The 17,900-nt window shown below is 39.2% G+C and overlaps 2 protein-coding genes and 1 long non-coding RNA gene across 4 annotated transcripts in view; 1 reads left to right on the top strand and 2 right to left on the bottom strand.

The window, feature by feature from the left end:
• alg2 (ALG2 alpha-1,3/1,6-mannosyltransferase) overlaps positions 1-12,654 on the bottom strand; it is a 92,534-nt gene extending 79,880 nt beyond the window's left edge. For both annotated transcript variants that reach the window (XM_088084548.1, XM_088084547.1), the window contains exons 1-3: positions 12,265-12,654; positions 8,943-9,107; positions 7,070-7,145 (exon numbers count right to left, since the gene is read on the bottom strand). The gene's annotated coding sequence lies outside the window, so the exon portion shown is untranslated. The remainder of the gene's footprint in view (positions 1-7,069; positions 7,146-8,942; positions 9,108-12,264) is intronic.
• A 3,337-nt stretch (positions 12,655-15,991) lies between these two features.
• The window catches only part of nr4a3 (nuclear receptor subfamily 4, group A, member 3), a 25,637-nt gene continuing 23,728 nt past the window's right edge, over positions 15,992-17,900 (top strand). The window contains exon 1 of the mRNA XM_088084544.1: positions 15,992-16,353. The gene's annotated coding sequence lies outside the window, so the exon portion shown is untranslated. The remainder of the gene's footprint in view (positions 16,354-17,900) is intronic.
• LOC148188299 (uncharacterized) overlaps positions 16,373-17,900 on the bottom strand; it is a 15,468-nt gene continuing 13,940 nt past the window's right edge. Inside the window, exon 3 of the long non-coding RNA XR_015777966.1 lies at positions 16,373-17,543. This is a non-coding gene — a long non-coding RNA (uncharacterized LOC148188299). The remainder of the gene's footprint in view (positions 17,544-17,900) is intronic.

Here is a 17,900-nt window from a genome sequence, read left to right as displayed (position 1 = left end):
CCCTAATGATTAAAACCTTTAGATCATCTGCAAACCTGCTCAAAACTACTGAATTTCATCACTTATAAGTTAAAACAAAATGACTAAATATTTGCACCCAACACTAACCGCTACAGAAAAAAAAATCTGAACACAGTTAGATCCCCAAAGGTCAACCATCTTTTTATAAAAGGTTAAAATGTAAAACTGTGACACTACACTGAATAATTATATTAATTCCATCCACCTACACCAGCTTAAAAATTCTAAATTTCTATAATACATGTATATGCATGCACCCTCACACAAACATGTGCACGCTCACAGATAGCCACAGGCAATAACATGATCAGACAAGTTCATCCATTCAAGCCAACATTTGCTGATCCCTCTCTCTGAGCTAAGCTGCACATACCTGACGTTTAAGAAGCCTAAACTTATTATGTCTCATTACCAATAGACACTCCGCACAGCCTTCCAAATATTTCATTTGTACAATGTGAGAAAGCGAGGGGATGAAAGCTTTGCTGGTATTGCTGTCAGTATTTGTTGAGCTTGAAAACTGAATGAATGGATGTCTCAATAAAAGTCCTTATATTGGGAATACAGGGGTCAGTGACAAAAATCAAATTCTTGCGATGCAAAGTCTAACAGTCTGCCAATTAATAAGCAAACATCAATGCTATGCACTACGATAATGCAACACACCAGGAAATCTAATTTTATCTCTTTTGTTAAACATGTGCAATCCTATGAAAGTTTCACCGAGAGCAGTTTCACCCCCTTTTTTTCCAGGAACGCCCTGTTTGAGTCACCACGTTACACACTTTTACACCTGAAGGCAGCAATGTACAAAGTCAGTCTGATCTGATGGGCACCAAGCAGCCAAGCAGGAGCAGTTCAGAGTTCAAGGCTGTGCTCACTGCAACCAACAGTTGAAAAACAACTTACCATCATAATCATCAAAACAAGCAGTCAGTCTACTTATTTCAAGAGCTTGAGCCAGCAAATATTTTGTATTGTTTATTTGAAAATAAAGCCACATTTCTTTTATGAAAAGCACATGAAACAAAGTAAGTTATTATTATTAGTTGTAGAAGTTGTTGCTGTAGTAATATTTGTATCTGTATCAAATATTCAATTGCAATGGCGGAGTACAATATGAAACATAAATGTTGCATTTTAATGTACTGCACTAGAGTAGGACTAAGAGGAGGACGCATGATGTGACATGAAATACACCATGTATTACAAAAAAGTAATTGTTGTAGCAGTACTAGCAGTATTGATAGTATGGGAAGAATAAAATCATTCATTTTTAAGCAGTATCTATCCTCTTTTATTTTATAGTTCACTTTTAAATTTCAGAAAAAAACAGAGACCATGTTGCTATGTGCCCTGCACTGGGCCTAAACAGTGGGCTGGATGATTGATTGAAACTGGGATACAGCGACCCGCAACTTGAAACAAATGTGGGCCGAGGGTGTAAAGTCATGGGGCAATGGCACCTTCCCTACTTTTTACCCCCTTACATCTGACCCCTTTACTCGGACCAAAACCATCTTTAAACTCTGCCTTAATTTTGATCTCAACTACACAAACTAGTACACCACAATCCCACCTAGCAGCGGCATTACATTTTACTGCAGCCATGAGGCATGTTTTTGTGTTTCAGAAGGGAAGAAATGTTTTGAACATAGGTCAACATGTCACAGGAGTCACAGGACTCTTTTTACCGATGGGCTGCGGGTATTCTCTGGCAGCAGAAAAAAATTTAACTACCCTCAACTTTTACTGTCATCTGCAGAAATAAAGGGCCGCAGCTCAGACTGGCTGTTGCAGCTTTCCATAGCCATTGCGTGAGAGCTCACCACTAGATACACTTTACCGCTGCTTAGAGTATTTTTTGCGTGAAGTTTTGCAACTGCATCTTGCACGCTTGCAATGCTATCATGGTGTCTGTCCACACACAGACAGATTAATACCTGGCAGTATTTAAAAGTATTTATGTAGACAATTTTGCAACAATAGGTGTCTCTAAGGCTGCATTTTACCATGATAACGTACACAAGTTGAAAGCAAAAAAAACCCCAACCAAATGCTGTTGCTGCAACTGATGATATTGTGCTATAATATATCTTACACACTATGATACTGTGTGTTTGTGAGTGTGTGTTTCTGTCAGTGAGCAAATAGAAAGAGAGGGGCAGTTTTCAGGATATCTGCAGTCTCAGCAGGTATGAGCTGAATCCACGAGTGTCCACTACAAGAAACACATCAGATACTTCAAAAAAGTATCAAAAGTGTCAGCAGGGGGGAATAGCCCAAACAAGGAAACTTTCCACCTCTGCCCACGACTGTGACTCATGCAGAAATCCAACCACTTGTTTATCTCTAAGTGTGTGTGTGTGTGTGTGTGTGTGTGTGTGTGTGCGCGTGCGTGCGTGCGTGCACCAGTCAACCCGTGCACATGCCCATGTGGTCAGTGTGTGACCCAGAATGACATTACTCTGAGCCACAGTAAAGCGTCAAACACATATTTAGAGCAACGTACGCAGAGTTTTAAAAAAAAATCACAGAAAACACACACATTCTGTTCAAGTGTTGAATATCTGAAGGGCGACGACACTGACTCAGCTACTAAAATGTCATCACTCCTTTAAATGAAGTAAGCCTGAACTGCAATTACGAGTCATCAGGCAGATACCTGGGCTGAAGTTGTGGGAGTGGAAGGAGCGAGAGGAGGTGTGCAGGGCATTCAGCCAGATGGCACGAGAGTCTCCCAAAAGCAGGGCAGAGATACAAAGAACTAAAGGGCAACTGTTTCTCACACAATGACACTAATATTCATCCACAAATGCATATACAAAAACTTTTGCATGCAGTCTAAATTCTCTAACTTAAAAAAAAAAGCATCCACGGTATCATTCCAAACCCTCACCAGCTTTTTAAGATGAAGTTTATTTATAGATTGCGTGCAAATATTTGGTTAACCCTCCAGGAGCTGCTGCGCTGCTGAGCACGTCTTTTCAAGTGGACACCTACTGAATCTCAGCCGCCGGGGGATTCTGCCCGTCTGTTGTCTGCTGTCTTGATCTAAACACTCAGAGGGGGAATCCTGCTATGTTTTAACTCAAATGATGAAACCACATCACACACGCTAACACACAGACATACACTAATACATGTTCCTGTTTCTCCTAGAAAATGGCCTTTAAACAACTGCCTACACGAAGGTGACTCATACGCCCACTGTTCACATATTTCCACACACTATCTTACAAATTACACCCACACACACTTAAATTTGCCACTGGTAGTTAAGTTGTAAACTTAATACCTACCAGTAGTGAGTCAATTTGTTGTTTCCAGTAACCTTACACAACAGGTGAGCATTGAGTGGCAGGTGCCCAGATATCGATCAAGGTGTTTTTTTTTGTTTTTTTGTAATGCTCTGTAATATATGTGACAACAGATTCACGACTGAAGTTGAAAAGCAGACAATTTTGGGAATCAAAGTTCCAAAAACAGAAACACCCAAGAAGCCTACGCTCTTAACTGTTTGATCTGATAATATTGCTCAATATCGGGATTGCTAAATGTCAAAATTCCATTCGGTTTAATGTCTGCAGGGTGTTTTGTGTTTTTCTTGTTTGCAGCCTGACACACTTCTGTAAGCAGCACAAAAAAAAACATGGAATCATCGTGAGTTTAAAGATCCCCATCAGACATATTTTAAGAAATATAAAAAATACTCTGTTTGGAATATTAATTTGTGTCTGATATGGTTTTTACTTCCCCCCAAAATTGAATCTTAATTTCATCTTATAAAAATCCAGAATTTGTGAAGGTGAACAGATACTTTATATCACAAAAGTTTAACTGCTCGACCAGGTGTCTCCTTATTGCAAGTTGCATGCTGGACCACTATTGCAAACAAGTTGTGATGTCACAAAATTATGCTTGTTATGTATATGTCCTAAAATCAAATTTAAGGAGAGCACTGAGAAAAAGTTTCACTTTCAGCACTGCCAAAAAATCCTGGACACCAAAATGGTGAAAAACTGTGTTCTGGTCTAAACAATTCATTCATTCATAGTTTCCGGTCTTTTGGTATTTCCAACAAGTTATTTCTAACATGTTTATGGTGGTTACAAATAAATATCTGATGTTACTTCACTTGGACTTTAATTTTAAGACAAAAATCTCTCAAATCTAACACCAGGATGTGAACAATTAACCTTCAAATGTGCAGTGATTATCAAGCATCTGCATTTCTCTTTAGTCAACAGCTGCACATCTTCAGTGCACAATCATGGCCTCCTTGTTTTTTACAGCCTGTGTGATCTTTGTGCGACTGACATGACAGATCATCAGCCCAAAACCTCACAATACAACTCTAACTACAACTTACTTTTAATTACTGATCTCCTGTTGCTGCAGCGTCTTATTAAACACGAAGCTGTCACCCATTTGGTTGAATACTGTCTGCATCTGCAACTGACAACTGTTCCGCCCCGGCAGACCGGCTAATAATGGAGATATCTGCTTTGTCTGCCAGTGTATCCAGTCGTGAAGGGTGTAGGCAAACTTTCAATACTCACAATAATAGTTATTATAAAGGAGTCGAGCCAGTTTCAGTGACTAGCAGCTTTACTGTACAACACAAAACCTGAGAATAAGTTTCTATTCCACCTTTAAACTTCAATGTAAAATCACATCAAGATATTATGTGCTCATTCAGTATCATAAGTATCATACTTCTGTCTGTGATATCATGTTTCTAGACTGATGTAACACACATAAGGACACTGCACCCATTAACCTCTCTTGCTGTCAGAAGAAGCCGTGCACAAGATGACAAGGACTTGACAGCAAAAATGCAGGAGTTTTAATCCTTTGAAACCTGGATCGACATCAGTTTTCTTGTGCTGCCTTCAGACGCCTTTGACGAACATTTTCAGCTTCAAAACCTGAACAAACTGATTTGATTTCTTTCCATTTCCATCACACATTCACCTGTCTCAATGTGGAAGGCTCGGCTGGTGTAAGTCATGGAAAATGAGAACTGCGCAAGTTTTCCAATTTTTATCGAGCAGCAAATAGGCTGTTTGTGTTAATCTGCCTTACTTGACATCACACATTCTGCGGGCTGACTGCTGTGCGCTGCAGTGTCGATGCTGATACATCCTGCAGGCTGTTAGGATAACAGCTAACTAACAGAAAATAAATTCACCAATTGCATTACGTGCAAGGTTATCCCCGAAAGATTTATTTTATCATGCCCAACAAAATTCCATGACTTTTCAAAATCTTTCAATGATTTTTCACTAATCCGATGACTTTTCCATGACTGTGGAAACTTTGACAGTTATATCATTATAGAGAAAAATCCAAAATATATATTCTATTTTATTTTAAAGACCTTTAGTTTGTTTCCTTTGCTTTTTTATCCCCTTTTTTTCTTTCTTGCTGCTTATTTTAACTTAATTTTCTTTTACTAATTTCTAGCTAATTTTTCAGCCAATTCTTGTGAAGTTGCTCATTGCCTTTTCCCCCCGTTTTTAAATTAGATCAAGTTAATTTACTCTGGTTTCAAAGGGGTAATGTATATATTTCTTTGTAACCATGCAAAAGTTAACATACCACAGTTTTGCTTGCTCCACTATCATGCTAATTCTCCATCCTTGAGGAAAAATGTAAGGTGCATTGTAAAAATGCAAGTAAAATGAGTAAAATAAGTAAAGTGTTGCACTGAATCCGCTTTTCCTATTGTCTGTGGTGATTTGTTGCACTTATTTCATGATTTTATGATTTCGCTGTTTGGTAAAGTGTTTGAATTTTTGCATTTATGTGTATTTCTGTGCAACAGTTGAAGTTTCAGAATTATTTCTGACAATAAAGTGAAATCTAATCTATTTACATTATCATGTGCACTTACACAGACATGCACAAAAAAAGAGAAATGTGCCTCTAAACAAAGCAAACAAATCCGGGCTAGGTTTTGCTCATGCTGCCACACACCCTCCAACATTTACACAGTGCTGTGAATCATGCTGTTAAATTTCATTGCAGGGTAATAATAAGAGAGGTGATAAATCTGCCAGCAAACAACCAAGGGAAACTACAGAACATTACGTACAAGCTGCTGCGCATTACCTCGCTCTCCCTCTGTCGAGACACACAAAAAAAGTGTAAAAACACATCATGATAACATCACATAATGGCCCACGATCTCTGAGTGATATACAGTGCACCTCCTGTGTCAAGGCTCATGAGCACCCCTCTACACTCCTCTCTCCTGTCTTTGGGCACTGGTGTGATAAGGCAGTGATGGGTTGTATTACTTCACTTGGGTACTCCCACGGGGAATCCCCCCTGGTCTAGCTGTGTCTGTGTGTGTGTGTGTGCGTGCGCGCTTGTTGTCTGTGTGTGTGTCCCCGCAGAAGGGGAAGAATGCCACTATTGAGCGCCCTGCCATTGCGCCAGCAACGCTCTCCCCCGCACCCCCGCCTTTTCCCGTCCTCGCTTGCACTCTGACGTACAGTTGGAGCAGATTTTGTGACACGAAGATAAAAGCCTTCCTCTGTTTCTTTCTTTCTCTGCTTTCCTCTTTCTCCAGTGTCACCAGAGCGCTGAGTGCTAGTGCTTTGGCCGTACACATAGAGAGCTCATTCAAACTGACACAATCACTTTTCACTTCTGCTTTGTGATAAGCCAGAGTTCAGAGTGTCTTGGCGCAATATGGCCGCCATATAGTCTGCAGCTCTGTGCAGGAGGCCTAAAGATGCTTCACCGCTGCAGTATACACTACAGCTGTGCTCTAACAAGTGTGACAAGCAGCCCCACTGAGGCACTCTTTATGCAAAGGGCCTAAATACCTTGGTTGTAAATCTGACAACACTGACAAGCCTGCAGAGGTTTAACAGTTCTATACAGAGGCAGCAAACACCCAACCTGTCAGTGCAATTATTTATTGCCCGATAATTAGTTTAGGGCGAAGGAGGAAAAGAATCAGAAAAGACAATTTACTTGATTTGTGAAATTCAATTTGTCTGGCAAGAAATAGTGATACCAAAAACTCACTCACCATTCATTCGAGATGTTTTTGCTGTCTGGAACGAATTAGCAACTGTGCATGGAACTCAGTCACAGGGAACTTCAACCTGCAAAAATAAAGCAAGAACAATGTCAAGCAAATCTTAGAGAGAGGATGGGATTGACCTCGTCATAAGCTAGTTTTGATTGTTCACTTTCCTTGTTGTAAAACAAGAAGAGTATGGAACAATGAACATGGTACATTGAAATGAATACTACATGAATGGCAGTGAGTGTGAGGACAAAGAAAGAGAGCACAGAGAGTTTTGATGAAAAGATTTAGAATTTTGTTTTGTGCAATCGCAACAAAGATGCACACCCTTTTCCCTGAGGTGTGATTATGGCCAGACTCCACTGAGAACCAGATATACTGCCACACGATTGTACGCCTCCACACACCAGTCAAGTTGCACTTACAGTTTACATCCATGTCTGTGAAAACATGGATGCTCACACACATCAACCCACTGGCAGCACAGAGGATTTATACATTCATACACTCAGTCTCAAGGTGGACACCCAAGGTTCATTTGAGTTATGGCCGAAAACATGTTTATGAGATCACTGTGACCTTGACCTTTGACTTTCAACCATCAGATTATAATCAGTTCATTCTTGAGTCCAAGTGGATGTTTGTGCCAAATTTGAGAAAACTCCCATAAGGCCATCTTCAAATATTGCATTCACGAAAATGAGACAGATGCAAGGTCAGTGACCTTGACCTTTGAACACGAAATTCTAATGAGCTCATCGGTGAGTCCAAGTTAATGTTTGTGTCAAAGCTGAGAAATTCCCTCAAGGTGTTCTTGATATATCGCATTTACAAGAATCACACAAAGGTCAAGGTCACACTGACATTGACCTTTGTCTCATTCTTGTAAACGTGATTTTGACCATCAAAATCTAATCACTTTCCTTCTAGTCCAGTCGAACACTTGTGCCAATCTAAAGAAATGCCCTACATGTTTTCTTGAGATATTGTGTTCACAAGAATGAGACGGACAATGTCACAGGGACCTTTACCTTTGACCTATGATCACCAAAATAAAATTTACTCATCCGTGAGTCAAAGTGAATGTTTGTGTCAAATCTGAAGAAATTACCTCGAGACGTTCTTGAGATATCGCGTTCACAATTATGTGCCGGACAGACAACCTGAAAACATAATGCCTCCGGCCTCGGCTATCGATGGCATGAAGGCACAAAAACGGTGATTCAACATCACTGAATACAGGAGCTGCAGGTCTGCCGCTGCCTCGGTCTTTTTCTTGTGTGTGTGTGTGTGTGTTATTGTGTGACTTTGGCATTTAAAGTCACACAATAACACAAACTAACAAACCAATTGTGGCAGTGCTAGACCAGCAGCTCCTGTCTTCAGTGAGCCAAAACAACTGTTTTTGTCAATGAAGTTGGGTGGTTTCTAAGAGTAAAATATACATGGAACTGACTTCTTTAGGTAGATAAAATACATTTTACTGCTGATGCAGCAATATATTGCTTAGCTGTTGTTTTGGAACTCCTGCCATTTCTCTAAACTGGGGGTGTGCCGACTGACAGCTACTGTGTGTAATACACTGACTATGTATAAGAACCTCATACAATCTACTTTAAAAAATTGGAATTATCCTTTTAAACTATGTAAATAAAGTCATGAAAACGAGGTAAAATCTTCTGGAAAAGTTATGAAAATTCCTTTAAAATGCGCAGGAACCCTGTTTATAACTATGGTTAAAATTAGGTTAATTTTGAGGTTAAGCATGTAGGTTTTGCATAAAGGCTGGAGTGAGTATCAAAGACCAGGAGTGTAATTCAAAGCAACAACAAGTATTTGTGCTCGTGTGTGTCTGTTTGTGTGAGTGAGTCACCTGACACGCGACGCTGGCGGACGCAGTTGATTACCCACACATCCAAATCTATTAAAAGGACACGGTCATAATCTCTAATCACTTCCATGTCTGGCGGAATAAGAGAGCAGGTTAATCTGGATTACACGTCACAGCGGTGAGGTCACAGCCAAGGCAGCTGATATCCTGAGCGGCCAGGAAGAGAGGGAAACACAAAAGACAGGGAGAAGACAGGAGGCAAACAAAGGAGCTGATGAGTTACACAGGCAACTACAAAATTTAAAGTCAAATCATCTGTTTACAAGATTTTACCTTATAAGACCAAAGCAGAACAACAAATGTACTGACATGCATGAATGATCAACATTTGACAATATTAATAGAACTATGAAAGCCCCTTTTATATAAATAAATGATGCATTTATAAGGGCTCACCCCAGACAACCCTGACATAGTTTAAAAAACCTGACAAGAGGAACAACAGCACAGTGCATAAAGAGGAACTTTTGATCTATGCCTATAGGATATGTTTTACCCTCATAAACCATGAAGATGGATTTAAATCCACAGCACATGATGACAATTAGAGAGCTTGATAACCAAACAGATATGCATAGAAAATTGAAGTAATGGATTGATTGTGCCAGGACAGTTCAGATTTTTTAAAAAGGAGGTTGTGTGGGGTCATAAAACACAAAATACTTAATGCAGAGGTAGACCAGCAGCTCCTGTGTTCAGTGATGTTAGATCACTGTTTTTCTGAAAGGAGTCTGGCTTTGGAGAGAGGTGCAACAGTTGGAAATCACTGCCTGCTAAAAAGGTAAAGCTGTGAAAATACTTTTAGTATAGCGTTCGCTTTTTTTAGGTGGCTAAAATACATTTTGTTGTTGACCCTAAACTGCGGACATGCCAGCTGACACAATACACAGATTATGGATAAGTATCCTAAACAACCCCACTTTAAAAAAAACCCTGAACTCCCTTTAACTATAAGTTCGTACACATAGAGCAAATGGAATTTGCAAGAAATTTGATTGGCACCTAAAAGTCTGAAATCTGAACTCTTTAACCAAACCATCAACAAATGGAAGAAACAATACTACAAACTATTCACGTCTGTGGAAATGTGAATTACAGGGGAATACTTCAATTAATTCATGTTCTGTCAATCCAGGGTTTTTAGATGAGGCCTGGTGGCATGTGATCTGCATGCCGGGCAGCTGATCCCTGCACTGTGGTTCTGAACAGCATTAATCACCACTCACTGTTCAGGCACGTTACAAACAAACTGAGTATAACTGGAATGCTGGATCATCTGCACACTTCACTGCAGACTTAAATGTGATGAGAATTTGGGTGAGTGTATGTTTTGGAGAACAGACGGGGTTCGTCTCTTTAATGCACGCACGCATGCATGAGCAAATGCATTCTTACCCACAGGTAGGGGAGTTTTAACATGTAACACGTGGAGAGGGATTTCCCAGGGCAGACGGGTTGATGTTAACCAACTGAGTGTTTAAACTTTAGGGATTATACTTTATTTGTCAGAGAGGGGAAATTGGCTACAATCATTTTTTTTATTTTTTTTTTTTATCTTGACCCTTTCTGAAGATACAAATATCTTACCTTGTGCCCCCTGAGTGAAAATGAACGACCCTTCCTCCACCACAAATAGGCCCTAACCATTTTTATTAATATATTTTTTTTAATATATATTCACACCAATAGTAGGTATTGGAGCAACGCAACTAGCTATTAGTAGAAGTGAGAGTTATTACCAAAACAAATTTCTTCAACAAAATACTCGTAAAAAAAAAAAATAAATTGGTTTTTCCATTACTGTCTTGTATGCAGGAGCGCATGATGTAAAGTATTTATCACAGGATCTGTGCAGTGCAAATGTTTATGTTTGGGGAAATTATAAATTAGACATGTAGAATTTAATGATTTTTGAGACAAAAGCATTTGTCGTGCATGATCTGTTCAAAAACCATCGGAAATTTGAAATACACACATTAATTTCTGTCTTTACAGTTTCTGGTTATAGCCCCTTTATCATTACCTGAGTGGAAATATCACACTGTTCTGCTGCATTGCCGCACTGTATAAGGTACGATCATTGATTGGGAAGACAGAGATGTCTCGCTTTAAGCTACCACGGGAGATAGTAACAGCACCAAAACAGTCTCTGCAGAAAAAGGTAAGGATAAGGCAGCAGGTGTGACATTTTGACGATGTGTTATATGCAAGACCCACCGCTGGAGTTTTTAAAAGCAGCAGGTAGCTGCTGGTAGCAGCTGGTGTTAAATGTCAAACCTGTCACGCCTCTTTTGGTTTCAAGATGCCGGCATGCTGTCTACAATCATACAATGAAGCAGCATTACATTGGCATTGTTTGGCTCTGTGGGACTTTGTCGCAGCCCTACAGAGTGCCCCAGAAATTAATCCAAATACCCCAAAATGAGTTAGTGTTTCAGCACTTCCACTTCCCTTGTCTCAAAGTCAATTGCTTTTTGGATAGATGTTTGAAATAAGGTCTGTGGTTAACACAAGCTGGACATTTTCACAATTTCCTCTGCAACATAAAATACGTCACAAAATAAGAATACAATATATAAATTTTGAAGCTTATATGCATCTTTTAAAAAAATGCTATTGCTAACAAGCTGCTTAATGAGACTGTTGTGGTGGTAACGTTAAGTCATGCAACTGCGGTGTAGTGCATTTATAGCTTAAAGTTAGCTTTTTCTTAGGCTTCAAAAGTCCTAAAAGTGGTGTTTATTTGTGAAGATTATCTTGCTGAACAAAACATGCAGGTCTCATAAATGTTTGTTTGCCACAGAGTTTATTTCAACATTAATCCAAAATATTAGAGACTAGGGAACTTGGGCGATGCAAACTTCCATGTCAGCCTACAGAAAAATGTCATCCCTGGGACACTCAATAGTGCCATATCTTTATAAAATAGACTAAAGAAATGGTGTAATTTCGGCAATTCCTTTTTAGAAGAATGACTTCCAAGCACACCAGACAGAGCTGTTGTTGTAAGGGGATTTCAAACAAATAAAAAATACAACCATTTAAAGTTGTATGTCCCTCCCTTTAGCCAAAATAAAAAACAAAAGTCCCTCCAGAGTGCTTAAAAACGTATTTAAGGTGCCTCTCCCATTTTGCACCCCCTCCAGCCTCACAAATAACGAACAGTCCCTTGAATGCTACAACTTCTCCTGCAGCAGCGGTCCTGATTACAGTGCTTTTTCTCCGAGTGGCAGCCAAAAAAACCCCCAAAAGGTGTGCTCAGCTGGTGTGGAAGAAGCAGCAAGCCATCATCACATTCACAAACCTGTTGCATGTGTCAGCTTGACGAATCGGGAGGATATTTATCTTACGGTCTTTTCATTCCCCGCTTTTCCGACCTCGTCCCCGGACAGAGAGGGAGAGAGCTGTGAGCAGTGAGATTTACTCTCCACAGTTGTTTCTCTGCGGGTATGACGGCTATGTCAGCTGACTGTAAAACTATCTCATGCTGAATAACAGGTTAACACTGAGTGTGCTGATTTTGGAGCCGAGGCTCATGTCAAACTGTATCCTATATCGCCCTGGTCGCTTTTGTCGGCTGAAAACGGGGACACGCTTTACAGCTAAAAATACCTGTCTACGACTATATTTGGCTTGGCTGGATCACAATCACAACGCTAAAATAGTCGGGCCCGCCCCGGTACAATGAATGGGCTCTCTGCTATCTCACTCTGCCTCCGTCCGCCAGCTGCTAAATTTAGCAACAAGGCTTGCGTCAATCACGAGCCTCAGTGCGTCAAGGCTGCCCCCGCCCCCCGGAGCTCGTCATTGGTCAGAATTAGGACGTTGACCGAAAAATACGCGCCTCGTGATTGGCTGTTGTGAATTATTGTTCTCAGTGGCTCCGCGGGCAATTTTTAATTTTGAGGTTTGCTGCCAGCAGGACAATTTATTTTTCTTTTCATATCCTGTTGACTGGTGAAGTGTGCCTTATCTGGTTGGTGACAGTATTTCCTCACTGTTGACCAAATTTATCTGCAATAATAATAATTAAAAAAAAAAAAAAACTTTAAAGGAGTCCAATAAACTTGAACCACATTTTTGTGTGTTGTATAACTAATTGTCTTAATTTATGCTGACTATATATATTATTATTAAGTTTACTTAAAATATAGTTATATTTTCCTGTTTTTGTGAGGGTGTTTCAACTTCAAAATTACAAGTTTAAACAAATGAATCTCTAAGTTTTAGCAACTTCAGTAATAAAACTTTCTTATCTTGGAGAAGTCAATATGCACTGTTCACTTCTAAAATCTGAAAAGTTGATTTTACTATAAAAAATCAGGGAAAAATATATGTAACCTAAAATAATAATCTTAATTGATGTTTATATCTAAGTGTTAAGTTTACTGGTAATTCGGTTATATTTACTTAATATTGAGAAGTTGTTGCAATTTAAAAACGACAAGTTTTAATAAATCAGTCTCTAAGTTTTAGCAACTTCAGTAATAAAACTTTATCGTCTTGGAATGGAGGTCAAATTTGCACTGTACACTGTAAAATCTGACAAGTTTACTTTTGTTTTAAATCTAGGAAGCCATTTGCCTCGAAAAACGCAATTAAACTAAAGTATTAATCTTAATTGATGTTTACTTTATAACTAATTGTTGGGTTTACTTTGAATTTAGTTATACCTACTTAATATTGTGAAAATGTTGCAACTTAAAAATGTCAAGTTTAATTAAATACACCTCTCTTTAGTTTTGAGCAACAAATTTTCAATGCTGTATGTCTTTATTCTTCTTTTTGCCAACTAGTCAATCATATTTGTATATCCTTAAACATGAACTCAAAACAGAATTCACAGATGGTCTAACTTCATCACTGCTAAAATCCTCTTCAGTCAGGATCAAGTTAAGTCAGACTAACTTGGTTTACTGAAGTTGCTAAAACTTAGAAGGAACAAGATAACTACACTAATCCTTTTTAAGTTGTAACAACTTCACAAAATTAAGTAAATAAAGCTAAATTTGGAGTAAATGTAATGATTAGATATTAAGGAAACATAAATTAAGAGTAATAGTTATATTTACTTACCTTTTTCAAGGCAATAGGTTTCCAAGATTAGTTTAAGTTAGCTCAACTTGTCAGATTTTGCCTTGTTTACATATAGTTTTCCAGTAAATAATATTTTTAAATAACAAAAAAAACATTAATTTCACAGCTTCATTATCAAATTGTAGATCAAAAACAATTCTGTTAATAGGACGCAATAAATCCATTTTCTCAAACTGTGATTTCCCTTGTTCATTTTGATGAGATTGCTGAAATAAGTTGATTTTTATTTGGGGGGGGGGTAAAATCATCTAAGTTGATGTCACTTCACAAAATGACACTTTAAGACCTGATAATGGACTAAAATAAGTGCTAGGTTGGGGGAGTTTAAATAACTGGAGTTAAAGAAAGGTCATAAAAGTATCTAGTTATTCCTGATTTAATTGTCTAATAGTCTGTGTCATGACAGGACAGCATGACCCAGACTTATGATAGCTTTCAGGCACAAAATCTTTACTAAACATCTTCACAAGCAGCCTCACGTCTTCCAGGAAGCATGAGGTACAGTGTTCAAAACAAATCAAAAAGCCCCGATGACAAAAACTCACTGCTGAACAAACGATAATACAAGAGAAGAACAAACAAAGCCTGCACATTAGATTATGCTCCCATAAATACTTAATTCAATTGCCAACAAGATAACTTTCAGAACCACATGCTCTTCATCAGACAAGTTAACAACACAGACACACCATCAAATACTTACCATGGATTTCTATTAGGAAGTATTTGAAGGTGTGCATTGTTAACTTGTCTGGTGAAGCTTATGTAGCTTGAAATGTCACCTCGGTGGCAGCTGAATTAAATATTTATGAATAGTTTTCTGCCAGCAGAGTCAACTTGTTTTACAGGATATTCAACATTTCTGGTCATATTTTCAGTCTCAAACATATCCTAGGGTCATGTGCTATGTTGTACATCACAGAAAATTGCAGATGAACATTTAATGGAAATTCAGGGATGAAGTTTTTTTTGTAGGCCGATGCTGAAGTTAGCCTTGGCGTGGTTCCCTCGTCAAAAAGCCAAGGGGCTTTTTCAATTGGATTGTGGATTATCACAGAAAATAAGTTCTGTGGTTTAAAAAAGCAAAATACAACGTTTATGTTACTTAGATGTTTTGTTCAGCAAGATCATCTTCACAAATGAACACCACTTTTAGGATTTTTTAAACCAAAATGTAATCGGCAGAAGTTAAAAGCTTCCATTAACTGTAAATAAACTACACTATGGACTTAACGTTGTTTATGTCATAGAACAAAACGTCTCTTGGGCTTGTAATAACCACCAACCTTACTTTAGGCTTCAAACCAAAAAAAAGAAAAAAACATTGACTCTGAGACAAGGGATCAAAACATGATGAAATGCAAACTGATTTCGGGTTTAAAGACTATTTACTGGTGCACTCTATAAGCTACTCATGTGAAGTAGTGCTTCCTTTTCACCACTGATAACCTTTATTTCTCATAGAAAAAGCGGACGGTGACTAAACTTATTTTTTAGCCTTTTATTTGTATAAAGTGAATTCTCACTAAAAAGATATTTTTAATTGTTTTTTTTTTTATCAAATTAGGTTTTTTTTATGGTTTTAAATTTACTTTCAATTATAACGATAAGAACAGAGTTTGGACAAAAGAACCTGACAAATGCACAAAGTGTCTGCCCAAATCAGTAATGATGCAAGCTCGCCTACCGGATCCCCCTCTGCTTCCTGCCTTGAAACCAGCAAACCAACAGTCCCTCCTCCTCCTCTCTCTGATCCTCTCTCCTCCTCCTCTCTCTCCGGCTCTGGCACGGAGAGCGGGGCTTATGTGTCTGGTACTGTAGCTCAGAGAGAGAGAGGGAGAGAGAGGGAGCTCTGCTTTGAGTGACGTCACCTCTCCCATGGCGTCACATTGACGTAGCGCATACCAGGCGCTCTGTGTGGAGGCAGAGCCCACATAAAATGCACTATTTGACTTTCTCCCCTCAGACGGCGCACATAAACAAACCCGCGTTACAACTCCACACTTTTGCAAAGCACCCATCAGCATTGACACGCTCACGGGAGCGGACGCAGACGCACTCCTCACACCCGGGAGTTTTCTAATTTTTTAATGTTTTCTTTTCTTTTTTTCTACTTTGTGTACTTTAGAAAAAGTAAGAAGAAACTTTTTGACGCCGATGCATCCTGATCTTTTTTTAAATATATGTAGTATTTTCTCTCCATAACTTCGACTTTTGGTGATTATTCCGGATGGAAATAGGATACTTCATGCGAGGTTATTACCACATGTAAAGACGGAACCGCTACAGCAAACCAGTAAGTAAATTGTGAATGAATGAGATAAAGCGCGAACTTGTTAAGACTCATACAGAATCAAAACATTAACCCTAAGCTGTGTGTGTGCATGTTTTTATTACAAAATTTTAAATCGAACATCTCTGTCTGAGGCTGTTTTGTCCATCTTTGTGCGTCTAACCTGTTGATATGTCAGACTCCTGTCCCATATTGTCTGTCCGTGTTATGTCTCCAAAGACCGAAATGAAGCTGAATTTGAATTTAATTTGCGCTGGGAAGGTATCATATCCTTTCTGGTTGTCATGGAAATGAGATGCCTCTCACTCACACAATGAATAGTGGAGTCAGACGCACTAATGGTCTGAATAGTCTAACCTACATTCAGGCAGAAGCTGAGAGAGAGGAGAGTTAAAGCTGTTTGATTTCATGCCATGTGCTGGGTTTGTTGCCTCATGATGTAGCATATGGAAGGGCCGGTAATGAGTGATTTACATGTGGGATATGTGTTTGTGTTTATATACAATGCCACTAACACAGGTCATGTGTACAGTAGTATATTGTGATTTTTAACCACGGTTTTAGGATTATAAAGCTACTTTTTTTTAAAGTGATTTTCCCACATATAGTCTGTCACCAGACTGGTGGCCAGATTGCAAATGTCAGCTGTCTCACTCTCTACTGTCTCTGTGAGGACACGGCCTCTCCTCCCCATTGATCGGAGGAAAAACACTCTGAGCCATTCGCCATTAAGCCACATCCAATTTCTGAAGCCCTCTGTGAAGAATTTCGTAGAAACATCTCACAAGACAGACTCTGTATTCTATAGCAGCTGCCCGAGGCCTTTTTGGGGGGACTTTATCCGTGTAATGTGTGATAGGAAAATGAAGAGTTAAGTAACTTGTACCTTTCTTTCTCTCTCTCTCTCTCTCTCTCTCTCACACACACACACACACACACGGGTTTACGCACGCACGCAGACACTTCTGACAGTCTCCCTCTCAGGGCTGATTTACAGTACTCACATATTTCCCTGCTCTCGCCTTTATGTCCTCTCTTTTCTCTGTCTCTGTTTGCTGGAAGCTGTCCGGGCTTATTGGTGCGAGGGGGCTACCGGGGGCTACCGGCGCTCCGGGGCGCGTGCTTTGCAGCTCTTATGTCGTTCTCTTGGTTACCGATGCGCGCAGGGCCAGAGCACCACCGACCGACTCGGCCTGAGAAGAAAGCGAGAGGAGATCCGTTTACTCATTTAGAAAAAAACAGACTGAATGTCTCACTTTGCTGATTTTTTTTCTATTTTAAGTGAATATGGCACTTTGTTTTCACTCTCTGATAAGGGCACATTTACGCACAATTACGCACACAGGACTGAATAATGGTTTAACTGTTCCAAATCAACCCTAATCTAATTGTGTTACACAGCTTGGCGTATTTGTCTAATCTGGTTTGTCTTTTTTCTTTATTTCAACATAACTGCATGCTTTTTGGGGAATTAAATTAGTATAAAAGCCATATCGTGACCGAGGAAGCTTCAAAAGAGTTCACAGAAGCCCAAAGTTTCCTCTCACAAC

This window comes from Plectropomus leopardus, chromosome 11 (genome assembly GCF_026936395.1).
Source record: "Plectropomus leopardus strain MGB_pleo_1.0 chromosome 11, ASM2693639v1, whole genome shotgun sequence".
Taxonomy (NCBI): Eukaryota; Metazoa; Chordata; class Actinopteri; order Perciformes; family Serranidae; genus Plectropomus; species Plectropomus leopardus.
This window is presented reverse-complemented; position numbering and strand designations above follow the sequence as displayed.